Raw genomic sequence first — 17857 nt, 5'->3', positions numbered from 1 at the left:
TTTTTTTATAATTGAAAAATTTAAAATTTCGTACATATAACATAATACTCTTATCATTAGGTTAAGAGATTGTTCCTCATTAATAACTAATAAATTATCAAATGTAAATTATATATATATATTTGTATTTATAGCTAGGGTTTCGATGCCCAAGAATGAAGAGTTTGATAGACTTTTGAGCTACACAAAGAAATTTGTTGCTTAAAAATTGAATAAAAAACACACAAATGAGAAACTTAAAGTAATATAAAAAGGTACAAAAATAACTAGGAATTAAGGGGGTTTGTTTTCTTCTTCTTTTGCACAAACCCCTATAATCAAATATTTCAGAGAGGAATTAACCCTAAAAGTCTCTGGGATCCACAACCACATTTCCAAGTTCTCCCATCATCGCAAGCTCATTCTCATCATTGATGGAGGAGCCATTCATCTTTTTAAAGTACCAAAGATCATCGATCCTTGACTTGGATGATGCATGGGGCACATGTTTAATCATCGGATCCGACACTCCTAACTCAGTGATTATCATCTTGCAGTCCTTAATGTCTTCACCCAATCTCGATGCCACACTCCATGCATTTCATGAGCTCCCCAACGTTCTCTCCTTCTCCATGTATCCCATAAAGGAACAAGAAACCAAATGGTTTCTCAATTGAGTAGTCACAAATTGGAATGATATTCTTTAAACAAGGGAGGATCTTGTCCCTTGCATGGCTTAAAATTTCATGAAAAGCTTCAGAGGATAATGGGGTTTTTAATATCAATCTTGTAAGCTTCACAAGAGCTCCATATGCTAAACATGGCCCAAGAAGGTGGGACTGTGCTAATAATATCTTCATCCTCGTCTTCACTATGCAAACCAATCCATTCATCTTGTTTGAAATAAAAAATCCATGTCCCAAGGCTAAGGTTTTCCTTGAGGATTGCATCAATGTCTGTGAAATACAAGTCTTTGCCTTTGAGCTTGTTATCATACAAGGAAATAGCTTGCCTTATATTCAACTTCTCTACTTTGATATCTTGAGAGATACCCAGCTCCATTGCAAAACTGATTGGTTGAACGAATATGGCTAATGAGCTTAAGGTTTTATAATTGCATTTGGCAGTTATATAGAAAGGCTAACTTAATATGTACTTAAAACAATTTTCCCTATGCTAAATACTTTGATTTAAACAATGATACAATGCATGCAAAAGGGAAGGGAAAAGAGAGATATATAAAAAGACTAAGTTAATATGTACTTAAAACAACTCTTCTTAAGCTAAATACTTTGATTTAAACAATGATACGGGTTATTGTTGCCCTAGAACTGTAATTGGAAGACAAATTCAGAGTGACATTACACTGAAATTGTACTGGAAAGGGGAAGGACTGGGAGTGAATAATTAATCATGATATATACCGATGTGTTGGGGATACTCGGAGGCCTAGAATGCAACCCAACTTCACATTTGTTCTTCCATATTTAGTCCCCACATGCTTGATGCAGCCTCTAATCACACCGACAATCTCCCTATTTTCTCGCAGCTCAGCTACCTGTAGGCCATTTTCAAGCACATCAGTCGTCCATGCATATGTCAATTGCCTTTGCATCAGTTATATATTTGTACACCAACAATGATCTCATGGGGACAATGGGTTTCATGACTATAAAAATAGGATAGCTAAAGTTTGAATGTTTTGGAAGTTGACAATTAATGTAATATAGGAAAGGAGTAACCACTATCAGACTTTCACTCACCAGCAGGAGATGAAGGGGAAAGAACCTAATCCTACACAAAGGGTCAATCGTATTATTTGTGAAAATGGAGGTCCCCTTATTATTAGACCCTATCTCACCGCTCTTCTCAAGCTTCCCCACCACTTCAATATCCCTTGCATCATCAAATTCTCTAACCAAAACTCGATCTCCTATACTGTCAACCATTGATGTCTTTCACCCTAAGTTGGGAAAATAATAGTTTTCAGTCACTGTACCTTTCTTGAATAGGCTAATTGCCGCAACTCACTATCACCTCACTTTCAGTCTTATATACTCTTGTATATAATATATATATTTGCTAAGCGGTACTCTTATATAATATATATGTTAGGAACAAATAGCATACATCTCTCTCTCTTGTGTATAGATTTATATTTTATGCATAGTCTTATATATTAGTGCATCATATAATATTGCCTGATTTAAATTTAAAAAAATAAATTTACTTAATGTTATTATACATTATGTAACGCCCCAATTTTCGGGAATCATGTGAATGTTGGCATAGGTTTAATTATGTTAGTGGGCCTCTAGAAAGCTCAAGCTTAAGATAGAACCCGTCAATTTTAGTTAATTTTTGTTCCATAATAAAAAGGGAGTGAAATTAAGAAAGAGGACCTATGTGAAAATGTTTGAAAATGTTATAGGCTAAATTGAAGTGGCCAAATAAATAGGAGTGCAAAATAGGAGGATTTGCATGACAAACCTCCCATTTTACATGAAGTGGCCAGCCATCATGTTGTTGTAGACAAAATGTACACTTGATATCCATAATTTATGGTACAAATTGATACAAATTGATAATAGGTTAGGTAAATGTTCCATGATAATAGGTTAGGTAAATGTTCCATGATAATGGGTTAGGTAAATGTTTCATGATAATGGGTTAGGTAAATGTTTCATGATAAGAATTTCATGTCTTTTGTATTAAAGAATTAAATGGATGAAATATGAAGTTTTATTAAAAGAAAAAGGGGTGAAAAGAACAAAGTTTTGTCCATCTTTGTTCATCATAGCTGAAAGTTAGAGAAGAGAAAGGAGAGGAGAAAGCTCTTGAGTATTCGGTCATTAGGAGGAGGAAAATTGAAGGTAAGTTCTTGGTACCTTGCTTCTATTTTGAGGTTCATGAGTTCTTCTTGATTCTACCTTAACTCTTGAAGTATATTTTGATTTTAGTTGTGTTGTGAGCATTTAGTCATGAATTAAAATGAAGGAAATGGTTGTTGTTTCATGTTCTTTTGATGAAAAATGGAAGATAGGTGAAGTTGAGCCAAACAAATAAGCATGCATGTGCCTTAGATGTTAAAGGGAAAAATCAGCTAACATGTTGTGCTTTAAAATGATGAAATGGAGATTATACTTAAGTAAAATCATAGATATGTGATGATTGATTGGTGATATACATGTTTAAATAACAAGCATGCAAGTTAGGTGTGAAAGAGTGATTTGGTAATAAATCTGCTTGGGACAGCAACAGTAATGTGACTTTGAAAAATCACCATAAATTGTGGAAGATGAGTTAGAATCTGCATAAATTATGTAATTAAAGCTTATTGAGTCTAGTTTCTAATGAAATAAACAAGAACATATTTGAATTCTGTACAATGAGAAATTTGATTCGTAATGAAGGGTGGTCAGATTAGTCAAACAGTGAAACATGGGAAACTTGAGAAAAATCTGGTATTGATTGGCTAAACCAAAAATTCTGAAAATTTTATGGATAGAAGATATATGAGTCTATTTCAGGTAAAATTAACGGCACTTGATTTGGAGTTTCGTAGCTCCAGTTATAAATAATATAGTGACTGTTGCTCAGGAAGACAACTTGCAGTGAAATTATGATTATGTGGTAAACATTGACAAAAATTTGTTAATGAGTTGCTTATTGATTTCTTATAAGCTTACTATGATCTGTAGGTGTGGTTGGCTGAATATTGTAAGGGGTTAATACGTAGTTTGTATTTGAATAGTTAGATTAACGTGTTAGTAATCCAATTGTAGGCGGTTCGTGTGTGGATCTCGTCAGCATATCGTCGCAAACAGGTGTGTAACTGACACCCTCTCATAGACTAGATTGGCAAAAGCCGAAAAGCCGAAATGCCGAAAAGTCGGTATTTTGGGAATTTGCGAGTGTGCGAATGCTCGTAAGATAGTTGGGTTTGTATATTTGGTAATCTAAAGTAATAAACCGCAGTACGCACGATTTCGTACATTTTGATAATTTGGGCTTAATGGGCCAAAGATCGGGTTCATGGGCCAACGGGCCCAATTCGGTAAGTATGCGCGGTAAGTGTTCTGATAGTACGTAAATAGTTAGGATATGCATGAAAATCCTAAAAGTAGCTAAATTACTATAATACCCTTATGTATGGAAAATTACTGTTATACCCCTAGGTGCAAAATTACCGTTATACCCTTAGGGTTAATTTTGACTGAAAAGCATGACGATCTGATTCTGTATGATGTATGCCATGATTATATATCTGTTGCATGGGGACATGGGTTATATTATGGAGGAAGCGTTCTGGTGGCTATGCCACAAATATCTGATCTGGTGGCTCTGCCACAAATATTTGATCTGGTGGCTCTGCCACATATATCTGTTCTGGTGGCTCTGCCACGATTATCTGTATCTGGTGACTCTGTCACATTATCTGTTCTGGCAGCCATGCTGCAAATTCTGTGGTGTGTAGCGGTTGGGTGGGTCGAGTTGTCTCCCCACACGGTGTAAGGTTGGAATGGGGGTGTATACGGTTGGATATGGTTGGGTTTCTGCATAAACATGTAATATCTGTTCTGTTCTACTATGGGCCTATGGGCTTTATTCTGAATTCTGTTCTGGGCTAAGGCTAACTTATTCTATTTCTGTGGTTTGAGCTGATATAGGCTATGGTTGGGTTAATTTACACACTGAGTTTCCCCAAACTCACCCCTTTTATTTTCATCCACGCAGGTAATCCCCAACCATAGTGGGCTTGGAGCTGTGAGGGAATTCGGAGTGGCCACCCATTCTGAAAGTTTGGTTTTCTTCTGGTGAACTGGACATCCTATTATTTACATTTGAAGTTTTGGGTTTTTAAATGTAATAAGGCCGCTTAATTATTTTTGATGGTTTTAATATGTATTACTAAGATAGGTATTACTTATTTTAATTGTTGAAATTGGATAGCTTTAGGGCGCGTTTTCAAAAATAACAATTGATTTCAAAATAACACGACAACAAGCAAAGCTTCCGCAATGAAAGTATTTTCCAAAATTAATCACTTTTCCTAAAAATGACATAATCAAATCGGTTACCTAGAAATATCCATGACGTTAAGGTGTGGCAATGGCGGTATGCATGTCTAGGATTGGATCCAAAAGGAGCTTGGTACTTAAGCAGTCCGATGGACTCACCACCTCTTTTCCGGTTTCCTACCTGGTGCACAGCTTCCATTCACTTTAACCTATAATGAAATTATCTTTTTAAACACTAAGTAGGTTTTTCTGGATCAACAATATAAAATGTTTTGAACGCTTCGATGTGGCATGTCGGATTCGGCCATAACATCTGGGCCGGGTTTGGGGTGCTACACATTATGTATCAATGTCTGATTACCTAAAATATATAGAATTGTATGTGAATGAATCAAATATAAATCCTTTATATGAGGTTAATATCTAATACATTAATATCGTATAATTCTATACAATGTCAGTGAATTCGAGGATAACATTTAATTGAAATAAAGTTAAGTTTATATAATTCAAATATTAATTCGAATAATAATAAATTTTAATATTTAATTAAAATATTTTATCCGACCATAACGACCGAATTGATTATCATCATGTATAAAGATATTAGTTTCCCTGGTATAAAAATTTTAAAATCATCATTAACCTCCCTTTTTTCTTTTCTATTTCTGAAATATTATATGATGATTTTTAAACTTTCGAGTAAAATTTGTATAAGTTAATATTTAGTACAATGATATGTATATCAAATGCTTTCATCCATATTTATAGGATTTATTTATGTACTTTAATTTAATTTCATCTTACTATTATTAATGTTAAATTGCATGTGATCACTGAAACTATTAAAAGATTCTATTAATTAGCTAACGTGAAATTTAAAACAAGAATTCGAAATTATAAGGTTGGGCTGGATTTTTAATGACAAATTAGCTTAAAATAATAATTTTTATTAACAACCAAAATTTTAAATTTTAAATGGAAAAAAATGGATTTTGGTTATATTAAAAAACCCACATTTTAAATAAAAAATCTAAACTATATTAATTCTAGGTTGCTAAATTAAAGTAGAAGTTGAGTTCCTAAAATATAGATATATAATTGTTTTAGATTTTAAACCCTTTTGCTACTTGGCGTTCAATGCGGTCTCCACATGATGCTCAAGTTGCATGAAAAGTTGATGCACCTACTGAGGATATATATTAATATTCCTGTGAGGGAATTTGGCAAGTATAATTTTATACTATAGTGATGAGTATTGCCAGTGTTATGATAGAGTCATTTTCTTATTTAGCAAGGACAATAAGTGGTAAACGATGTACATGGCTTGCACCACAAAAATGGAACAATTGTGTCATCAATGTGATTCTCTGAATCTTAGTAATCATTCACATGTTTTTGTATATATGTTTCCCATGTCATTCCCCCAACCAAATTCTCCTGTATCTAAATTTCCAAAGGACAGCTCAATGCTCATTCAATTGTTTTGTCTTTCTACATTATCTACAAAGGGATCACAACTTGATAATTAATACTATATAGGAAAATTTTGGTTTTTGGTTTGGAAATACCTTTTTGTTAGTTTTTGGTTTAGAAAGGCTACGTAGAAGAGTTTATAATAATGGTTGTTGGAATCAATATTCATCAGTTTGCATATAATATATTTTAGGAAAATATTTTTTGTATAGAAAATTTGTGTCCAGATTGTAGAGAAGCGGATTTTAGCTTATTGAATATCAAAACTGTTTTGAAATAAAATTTGAAAATTATTCTTATGTAATGATAATTCTCTTTCATCTAAAGATTTTTTTTTAATATACAAACCCAAATTTATGATATTTTCATTTTCCAAATAAACTGTATAGCTTCTCCTTTAAGTATCCTTTTCCTTAATCTTCTTCCTTTTCCTTGCCAAAAATTTTAAGTTCTCCACCATTCTTAGAAATATTGAAGAACGAATTAACAAAAGAATGGAGAAGTTTTTTTTTCTTTTTGAACAAAGAAGACAGAGAAGTTATATGTCGTTTTTTGTGAGAAGAAACCTATCATCTACCATTTCAGGCAGGAGCTTGCTTCTTTGGTTATTGGAGTTAAGAGAAGTGCAGAAATGGTCTATTGTTAATTGCTAAGAAATAAAGAGCTTGAATGGAAATGATGATTGTAGTGTCCACTGAAGATGGCACTGCAATAATATGACAAATTGTCTATGCAGTTCGGTTTTTCTATGTTTGTGGATTCTAACTCCGTAAGATAAATCTACTATCATTAATTTCCCATGACGCGTTTGGCTAATTTGGATCTCAAAAACAACATAAAACTAATAAAAACAATTTATTAGCAATAAAATTAAAAAATTGACAAAAACATATAAAAGACACCTAAATTGCTCAAGAATAAGCTCCTTGAATGTATTTGACATATCAAATTACGACAAATCAAGGAGAATATCTTTTACCTTTAAGTTGGACTATGAATTCCACTATTGTGAATGATGCTACATACTACATAAGTCGTATACCCAACATACCAAATTTTAATTCCTTATCGATTTTAACTCAAGCTTTTAATTACATTAAAGTATACGAGTCATGCAAACATAATCCATCATCCACTCAAGACTAAAGCATGCCACACTATGAACATCACAAGTGAATAAATCCATAAATGGATCTAGGATCTATTCTACTTGGGTACTGCCCGATGTAATGTCAGTTTAATCAATCACATCTATCTTCTAGAAGTCATCTGCTTCAATGATCAAGATAAAACATTTCCCCAATTGGACTTGATAGACAACGTAGTTGTCTTTCAATCAGTTTGCTTGGCTCCAATTTGACTAATAACATGTTTAGATTTTTTTACCGTATTATGATTCAACCACATAATATTGCTTACTATTAGTTAAATATTAGATAATCAATGAGTCAATATTTGCTTCTATTTTGCTTTGCATGCAAAACTCATTGAGGAAAACATATGAATAATATTAATGTAATAAACGTGTAACACCCCTAACCCGTATCCGTCGCCGAATTAGGGTTACAAGGTATTACCGTCAAAAACATAAATTAAAACGATCACACATTCTTCAAAACTGCCTTTTCTGGTACATGGAAGAAAAGCTACATTTATATTTATGTTACTCGAATTTCATGTAACGCCCCCTTACCCGAGATCGTCGCCGTAGTCGAGCATGAGACATTTCTAAACTTATTTTAGCATTTAAACAAGTTCAAACAATTCTCGTAGTAAACTGTCCATCTACGTCACAGTCGCTAAAAAAATCATATCTCGAGTTACGAAACCTGAAACTAGACTCATATATCTACTTACTAATTTGTTTCTAGAATTTTTGGTAGGGCCAATTAGTACAATTTATTAGTTAAAGTCTCCCCTATTTCAGGGTTCGGCTACTCTGACCTCTATGTACTACAAATCAAATTTCTTCATGTACAGAGATCCAATGACCATGTCGTTTGTTTCTATTAAAAATAGACTCAATAAGGAATCCATACATATAAAGTGTGAGTCCTAATTATTTTTACACAATTTATAATGAATTTATAAAGTCAGAATAGGGAATCCATAAAATACAACTCTTTTACCTATTTTGTTTCTTCCACATGAAAATAGATTCATTAATATTCAATTTCATATTTTATTCATCATCAAATTCTATCTCTACTATTTTTAGTGATTTTTCAAACTCACGTCATTGCTGCTGTGTGATTCTGTTTTATAGCCAATTTCACCATTTTATGGATTTCCATAGATTAGTTAGCACATAAAGCATACGTGTTATCAAATATAATCTTGATTAGCCACTCCAATAGCTAATCATTCTCAAATATTTCCATGCCATCCATGAGCCATATCTTAAGATTATATACACAAAATGATTATAATGCTATACATGCCATATTCCCAAAATATACAAGTCATTATACCGAAATAGTTTGTTGATAGTGTGAGCGTGCCTCCGACCGTTCCCAATCTCTTAGCCGGCTTGACAAAACTACAAAGAATAGAGAGGAGGGAGTAAGCATAATTGCTTAGTAAGTTCACATGTAAATAGCAAGTAACATAACCATGCAATAATACGAAATCCACATTTGCGTAATATCACCAAAGCATTCATATCATGTTTCTCATTCATGATCCTACCATATTATTGTTATATTGAAGTCTCAACCCGAGGGTTAAGTACATACCTGTAAAAATTTTCTCATTCACCACACTTACCAACATGTCGCATTATTTTAGGTACTCACCTTATCCACTTAATATTTACCCATTGAACACATCGGAATATGATTCGAATACATGGATTTCATGCACATAAGTGCCATACCCGCAGCTAGACAAACTCAATAGCCTGCGGAAATTATGTAGCCAAGCTACCATGTAACCCGCCCATAAGTGAACTCGGGCTCAACTCAACGAGCTCGGGCGTTCGCATCCATAAGTGAACTCGGACTCAACTCAACGAGTTCGGATGCCTAGTTACATCTCACGAACTCGGACTCAACTCAACGAGCTCAAAACTCAAATATCTTAGTGACATGTCACTTGTATTCTAATCTATTCCCAAGGCTCAAATGGGATTTTTCCTCGATAACACATCTTTGCCGTCTTCCATGAAATATCGAAACCGATACTCGATAGCAATTCATATTTATGAAGTAGTAAACATGATTTGCATATTACTCAACAATAACCACAAAGCATAATATTTCATGATAATAATCATCATATCATATAAATATCATTAAATTACATAAAATGAAAATTATGTTACCACATTTACACATGAACTTACCTCGGTACAAAATAAAAAAATTTACAATTTAGTCCACAATTTTTTTCTTCCCCCGATCAAGGTCGATTTCACGTTGATTTCACGTCTTTCTTGGTCTAAAATAATACATTTAGCTGATTTAATACTCACATTTATCAAAATAGGCCTTAACTCTAACTTGGGAAAATTTACAATTTTACCCTTAAACTTTTGCATATTTACACTTTTTCCCCAAAGCTCAAAAATTATTTTTTCCCCAAAATTATTATGTTTTATGACATGCTGATCATTTTTCTCTTCTATGGCAACATCAAATTCTCACTCTAACATGTAGTTATAAACATTAGGTATTTTTACCGATTATGTCATTTTACTCGTTTTCACGTAAAATCGTTTAGCAAAAGTTGTTTAACACAATTTAAAGCTTCATATTCTACCATAAAACATCAAAATAAAAACATTTCACCTATGAGTATTTTTCCAAATATAAACCCTAGGTTAAATTATTGCTAGAATAGGCTAAATCAAGTTATCGGGACTCCAAAAACGTAAAGAACATTAAAAACGGGGCTTGGAATCACTTATTATAGAGCTTGGAAGCTTGAAACAAACCTTAGCTGTGGAGAACCCTTGAAATTTCATCCTAATGAAGAAGATGGACATATTTTGCCATCTTTTTCCTTTTTTTAATCTTTTAATTACCAAATGACTAAAATACCCATCATTAAAACCTTTGGTTATTTCTACCTATGTATGTCCACTTTTGTCCATGAAAACCTAATGGTATAATTACCATTTAAGGACCTCTACTTCCATTATGCTCTTCAATTAAATCCTTTAATATCTAAAACTCATATTTATCAACTTTTGCAATTAAGTCCTAATAGGCAAATTAGACATGCAATTCATGAAATTTTCTATCGATATTCTAACACATGCATCTAATCATTCAATAAATTATAAAAATTAATCGGAATAAATTTTTCTACTTTAGAATTGTGGTTTCGAAACCACTATTCCATTTAGGCCCTAATTCAGGATATCACATTTCACATTTTCTTAAAAGTGTATATATATATTCTTTTTGTTCACGAGAAACTTGATTTATAGAAAAGCTTCAACAAAATTTGAACACATATAGGACTATGATCACTTTGACACAATAAGAAGAAAAAAGGGTTAAAAAAAACCTAAAAATGTTTCTCTGTTTTATTTTTTTGAAGCCATTTGCTTTTTATCTTTTATTTGCCCAGTGGCAATGTCAACTTCTGGGTTGGCTATCACCCGCCTTTTACTCTCTCCCACCAACCCTTTCTTTCATTCTTCTTCTCATTCACTCCACATGTCTTCTTTCTTTTTCAGTTTGTAGATCTATTTTGCGGGTATCTTTGTTGTCTTCACAAGTTGTGATGGATAGATGATAATGCTTGTCTTCACGAGTTGATTTGGACCTATGTTGTCTTAAGCTTTATATGTTTTTTGTTTATTTTTTCATTGTTTATTAAGTCTTCAGTTCTAGAAATTTTTGTCTACTCTTGTAGCACATTTTTTAGTCTTGCTTATTCATGTAATCTTAGTTTTATAAGTGATTTTAAGGATGGTTTTGTTCTCGTCCTCTCTAGTTTAGTGAATGCTCGATTCTTTTGTCAATTTTTGCTCGTCGCTTTCAATCATCCAAGGTTGATTTCTTTATCATATTAAGTGTTTGCAATCACTCCAAACATGTCGTGCTTGAGTTGTGGCAAAGCCAATCGTCAAAGTGTCATAATGTTCTATTAATGCTAAGGCTAAAGCCTTTGTTGTGTTGATGGAGTTTGTCCTTCACCATTTACAATGAATGTTTTTAATTTTTTCCCTGAATTGTATAGTTCCATTCATTGAATGAATTAATGAATTTACCTTTCAAAAAAAAAAAAGAACAAAGGGTAACATATCTTAAAACTCGAATCCTGAACCTTAGGCAACTAAGCCCAAAACGGGTCATCCCATACACAAACCAAGCAATGTAAACACAGTGAAATTATTAGTGCCATGTAACAACCCGTATTTTAGTAGTTTTGGGACCACAAATTTCTATCGTGTCGGCTTGTAAATATTATTTATACAATATTTACGAAGTCATTTGAGTCTTATTAAAATTTGGTTAAGAAATTTTAATGTTTAGATAATTAATTAAAAAAAGACTAAATTGTAAAAGCTTGTTAATTATTGCATTTAGATGATCAAATAACTTAATTATTAAATGAGGGAGGATCTATGAAGCAATTATACCTTGTTAAGAGTAATGGACGGTAATAGAAACAAAAAAAAAACAATTAAGTTTAGCTTATAATTGATGGCAATTTGTAAATTTTACAAAAATTAAAACAAATTAATTTGAAGAAATAAACACTTTCTTCCCCATTTCTTCAACCTATTGCCGAAACACCACTGAAAGAGGGGTCCAAGCTTCAGTTTCCATTTCCTTGGTGCATGTGAGCTCAATTCTCACCCATTTCTTGTAATTTTTATGTTCTTGAGATCGTTACAACTAGGTCCAGCTAGCTCATACCTTCGTTTTTGAATCTGTAAAAAAATTTAGAAGTTTTCATTGATGAATCTTGGTTTTTTTATGATAATTATGTGTTTGAAGCTTTGATTGTGGTATTTAGTTGTTTTGTGAAGTAATTTTTATTAGTTTCTGATTTAAGGATTACATTGTTAAAATGTCAAAATTGCAGGGTTTGATGGTGAATTGAGGCATAATTGGGACTGTTTAAGGGCCTAGATTATTCAACTGTAAATTTTCAACTTGAGAAAATGGCTAATTTGATGATTTTCGGGTTAAGGGATTAAATTGCAAAACTTGTAAAAGTTAGGTGCAATTATGTAATTTCAAAAACTAAAAGGGTATAAAATGCATAATTAATTGGCATATGAATACAAGCTAATAAAGGGAAAATTTTACAATTTAGATCAAGATCCTGTTGACTTATGTGGAAAAGGAAAAATTGTGGAATAGTCTCTGAACTTCTACAGCTATTACAATTCAGTCCAGGTAAGTTTATAATATTTCAATATGTAAATATAATATTTGGATAATGATTTATATTTCTGATTCACTAGTTAATTTATGTTTGTATATGGATTTATATTTATAATCGAAGTACTTTGAATATTTGCATAATAATAAAGGTTATAAATGTTCTTGTATTTATGCAATAGACAACGAAACATTAGTAAAAATTTTATTGGAATCATGTTAAATTATATGGAATGAAGAAAATGACCTTGAATGCACATACGTGCCCCTGTTTGGACTTTGGTACCCTTAAATGCACATACGTGCCCCTGCTCAGACTTTGGTACTTTTAAATGCACATAAGTGCACCTATTTGTACTTCAATATCTCTGATTGCACATACGTGTTCTTGTTCATACTTTGATACCCTTAACACACATTCATACTCTGAATGCATTTCAGTGCTTCAGTATGGCAACATTGATGCCCTTGAAAATGGAGTATTGATCTATTGAATAATTTGAGTACAATTAGTTTAAAGAAAAAGTTATATTATGTCCTTACTAAGCTATGTAAGCTTTCGGTATTCTTTTATATTGTTTTGTAGACAATCGTTGTTGATCGTTTGGAAGGATTAACCACAAAGTTTACGTTATCACATCTATCTTGGTAACTTTTGTATCTTACTTTGGGTAGTGGCATGTATATAAGTCTTGTTGAAAGAATGTTGGTGTCAATAACTATGGATGCTATAGTAGGTTAAATAGCTCTTTGAATGTGTCATGTAATGTTGAAACAAGATATCTATATATAAATATACATATTAATGAATATCATGGTGTGTATTTGGATTAGAAATGTTTATATGTGTAGTTAGATATGGTTGTTTTTATGAAAGAAAATCTTGGATAAAGTGTGTTATTGAATTGTTTATAAATTGAGGTGCCTTTGAATGGCATATTGGTTAGAATTTATAGGTTGTTACTTGGTATATGGGTGAGTGTTTAAAGTGTGTTTTGAGTTATTGAATGAATGAGCAAATGAAGTGTCTTTTTGAGCAAGAACGAGTGATGGTATGACTAGTTGTAAGGGTAAATTTTGGTACACATGGCCTGGGGTACAGGCTGAGACACGACCGTGTGTCTCAAGTCAGTGAGTTACACCGGCTAGCACATGGCCTAGACACGGTCATGTGAAACAAGTTAGTGAGTTTCACGGTCTATGACACGAGCTGGCACATGGTCGTGTGCCCCTAATTTGAATGCTCACACAGCCTGAGCTGCGTCACACGGCCATGTGATCCCTATTTTCCAAAATTTTTAAGTTTTTCCTAAATTTTATATTTTGATTCAATTTGATCCTTAGTTACTTCCAAATAAACTTTGGGGCCCATAAACATGAAATAAAGCCCATGTGAATAATTATTCTATTAATTACTATATGTTTATATTTTAATTGAATATTTGTTTTGAATTAAGATAAATTGTTTTGTTTGTTTCTGTAACACTCTAATCCTTTATTAGGCAACCGAGCTAGGATTTGGGTGTTACATTTAGTGGTATCAGAGCTACGATTTAGTTGATTCTAGGATTGACGTAGTTTGTATAGATTTTGGTATATACATGCCACATATACCCTATGATAGTGTGATGGTTTTTATCCGCTCTAATATTGTATTTTCTTATAGATTCAAGATGTCGGTTGAGTCAAATTGGGGCATAGTTAACGAAGCTGAAAGTAATGTTCAAGCTTCGAATCCTAAAGTAAGTAATAGTGCATCAGTTCTACAGTCCTTTGGTAATGAAATGAGAAATGTGTTTTTCAGGATGATGAACCAGTGGTTCAATGAATTTAACCAAACAAATCCTATAACTTTGCAACCTCCACCCCATACTGTGCCTTCTTTGGCACCCATGCATCATTAAATTCCTGTATCTATGATAGTTACTCAACTATCTGTAGACAAAATTTGGAAATGAGGAGCTGAAGAATTTAAAGGCAAAATTGATGATGATTCTGCAAAAGCTGAGTACTGAGTAGTGAATACGAATAAGGTCTTTACATAATTGATGTGTAGCAATAAAGATTGTCTGAGATGTGCTATTTCATTACTGAAAGATGAAGCATATGCATAGCGGGATACTTTGAGCACAATGACAACTAGTGGTCCTATTAATTGGGATTTCTTCCAAACAGAATTCAGAAAAAAAAATATGTTAGTCGGTTGTTTTTTGACAAGAAAAAGAAAGAATTTTTGAACTAAAACAAGGGAATCGATAGGTTGCAGAGTATGAACGGGAATTTGTGCAGTTGAGCAAGTATGCTCGTAGTATAGTGTCAAATGAAGAAGAAATGTGTGTTAAATTTGAAGATGGCTTGAATGATTACTCACAAATGTCTGTGGCAACGTTAAAGTTATATGAATTTGTAAAACTTCCACAGCATGCTTAGAAAATTGAAGGAATTTGTAAAAGTAAAAGACAATTTGATGCAAGATCCCAAGAGTTTATTAGAAGAGGGTTGTTTAAGTCAGCTCAATCATTCCCTTAAAAAAAGTTCAAAAGTGAATCAAATCGATCAAAAGTCCCTACAGAGTTCATTAGTAAAGATAAAACGTGACAAAGTAATATGAAGTCTATAAATTCTCCAGCAACTAGTGTTGGAAGTGTAAGGAATGGTAAGAGAATTGTTCATGTTTGTGATAATTATGGTAAGAAACATTTTGTGGAATGTCGATTAAATATGGGAGCTTATTTTCATTGTGGTTCTAATGATCATTTCCTACATGATTGTCCAAAACAACGAAATGATTCAGGCAATCAAATTAGCAAGTCAGAAATAACTTCATAGAAAGGTAGATGACCCGGAAACGGTAGAAATACTACTTCTATCCGAGGAAAGACTAGTGATATGAACGAATGATCTAAAGCCAAAACACCAACCAGAGTTTATGCAATAAGAGCTCGTGATGAAGCTACTGCTCCAAATGTTATTGTTGATACTTTTCTCTTTTTGATATTACTTTATATGCATTGATTGATGCTGGATCAACTCATTCTTATATACGCACTGGATTAGTAGACAAAAAAAGTTTTCTTGTTGAGTTCACTGATTACACTATTAAAGTAACGAATCCACTGTGTCACAGTGTGATAGTTAACTTAGTTTGTCGTAAATGTGCATTGAAAATTAAATGCTGTGAATTCCCTACTGTTTGATGTTATTACCCTTTCAGGAATTTTATATTGTTTTGGGTATGGATTGGATATAACTACATGATGTTGTGGTAAATTGTAGACAGAAACGGACTGATTTGAAATGTCAGACAAGTGAAATGTTTTCAATTGAATCTGACAGACCGAACAGTATCGCTAGAATCATTTCAATTATTTTTGCACAAAGATTGATACGTAAGGTAGTGAGGCATTTTTAGGATATATACTTGATATCCAAGATTTAGAATTGAAGTTAGATCAACTACCAGTTGTTAATGATAGATCAACTACCAGTTGTTAATGAGTTTACTGATGTATTTCTCGAAGAGTTACCGGGTTTGCCACCTGAGCTTGAGGTTGAGTTTGTTATTGATATGGTTCCTAGAACTGCACCGATATTGATATCATCGTATTGTATGGCACCAACTGAGTTAAAAGAGTTGAAAACTCAATTGCAAGAATTGTCAGATAGAGGGTTTATTTGACCAAGCGTATCTCTCTAGGGTGCACCTGTGTTGTTTGTGAATAAGAAAGATGGCTTCTTAAGATTGTGTATTGACTACAAACAGTTGAATAAAATTACAATGCAGAATAAATATCCCTTGTCACATATTGACAATTTTTTTGATTAATTAAAAGGTGCCACAGTTTTTCGAAGATAGATATCATATTCGGGTATTATCAGTTGCGACTTAAAGATTGTGATGTGCCAAAAACACTTTCTGAACTCGTTACGGCCACTATGAGTTTATGGTAATGCCATTTGGATTAACAAATGCTCTCGCTACTTTTATGGATTTAATGAATCAGGTTTTTCAACCTCATTTGGATAGATTTGTGGTTGTGTTTGTTGATGATATATTGATCTATTCTAAAACAGAATATGAATATGCTCAACACCTGAGAATCGTGTTACAGGCTTTGCGAGAAAAACAATTGTATGCAAATTTCAGTAAATGTGAATTCTAGCTTCAAGAGGTTGGATTTTTGGATCATATTGTGTCAGCTGACGGGATTTGAGTGGATCCAAGTAAACTTTCTACTGTAATAAGTCGAAAAACTCTGAAAAACATTTCAAAAGTACAAAGTTTTCTGGGTTTAGCAGGTTACTACCGCCGTTTTGTTAAAAACTTCTCAATCATTGCTTCACCTATGACTAGATTAATACAAAAAAAAGTTGAATTTGTTTGGTCTGATAAGTGCCAACGGAGTTTTGATCAGCTGAAAAACACGTTAACAGAAGCTCTAGTATTAACTTGGCCTGAATCTGGGACAGAATATGTTGCTTATAGTGATGCGTCTCTCAATGGTTTGAATTGTGTGTTGATTCAGTCAAAGAAAGTAGTAGCTTATACTTCTCAATAGTTAAAGCTACATGTAAGAAATTATCCAACTCACGATCTCAAATTGGTTGCGATTGTCTTTACTTTGAAGATATAGAGGCATTATTTATACAATTAGAAATGTCATGTGTATACTGATCACAAAAGTTTAAAATATTTAATGATGCAAAAGGATCTGAGACAGTGACGTTAGTTAGAGCTACTGAAAGATTATGATCTGGTTATTGATTATCATCCAGGAAAGGCTAATGTGGTTGCACCATCATTGTGTCTTCTTCCATTAATGCTAGTAAATTCATGTCATACACAAGTCATGTACCCAACATACCGACTATGGGCTTGATCATTTTTAGAGCATAAACTCCGACTTATATCAAAGCACATGCGTTACATACACTTGGTCAATGATTAATTTAGGATTTAGGTAAACCACACCATGAATGTCACAAGTGAATTAATTCACAAACAGATTCAAAATTAACTCATATTGGGTCCAATCC

The 17857-nt window shown here is 32.9% G+C and overlaps 1 pseudogene; it reads right to left on the bottom strand.

Moving 5' to 3' along the window:
- Positions 1 to 337: 337 nt before the first annotated feature.
- LOC107895496 (probable N-acetyltransferase HLS1-like) lies at positions 338 to 1931 on the bottom strand (annotated as a pseudogene).
- Positions 1932 to 17857: the final 15926 nt, after the last annotated feature.

This window comes from Gossypium hirsutum, chromosome A10 (genome assembly GCF_007990345.1).
Source record: "Gossypium hirsutum isolate 1008001.06 chromosome A10, Gossypium_hirsutum_v2.1, whole genome shotgun sequence".
Taxonomy (NCBI): Eukaryota; Viridiplantae; Streptophyta; class Magnoliopsida; order Malvales; family Malvaceae; genus Gossypium; species Gossypium hirsutum.
Note: the sequence above shows the minus strand (reverse complement) of the source record. Positions and strands in the feature narration are given on the sequence as shown.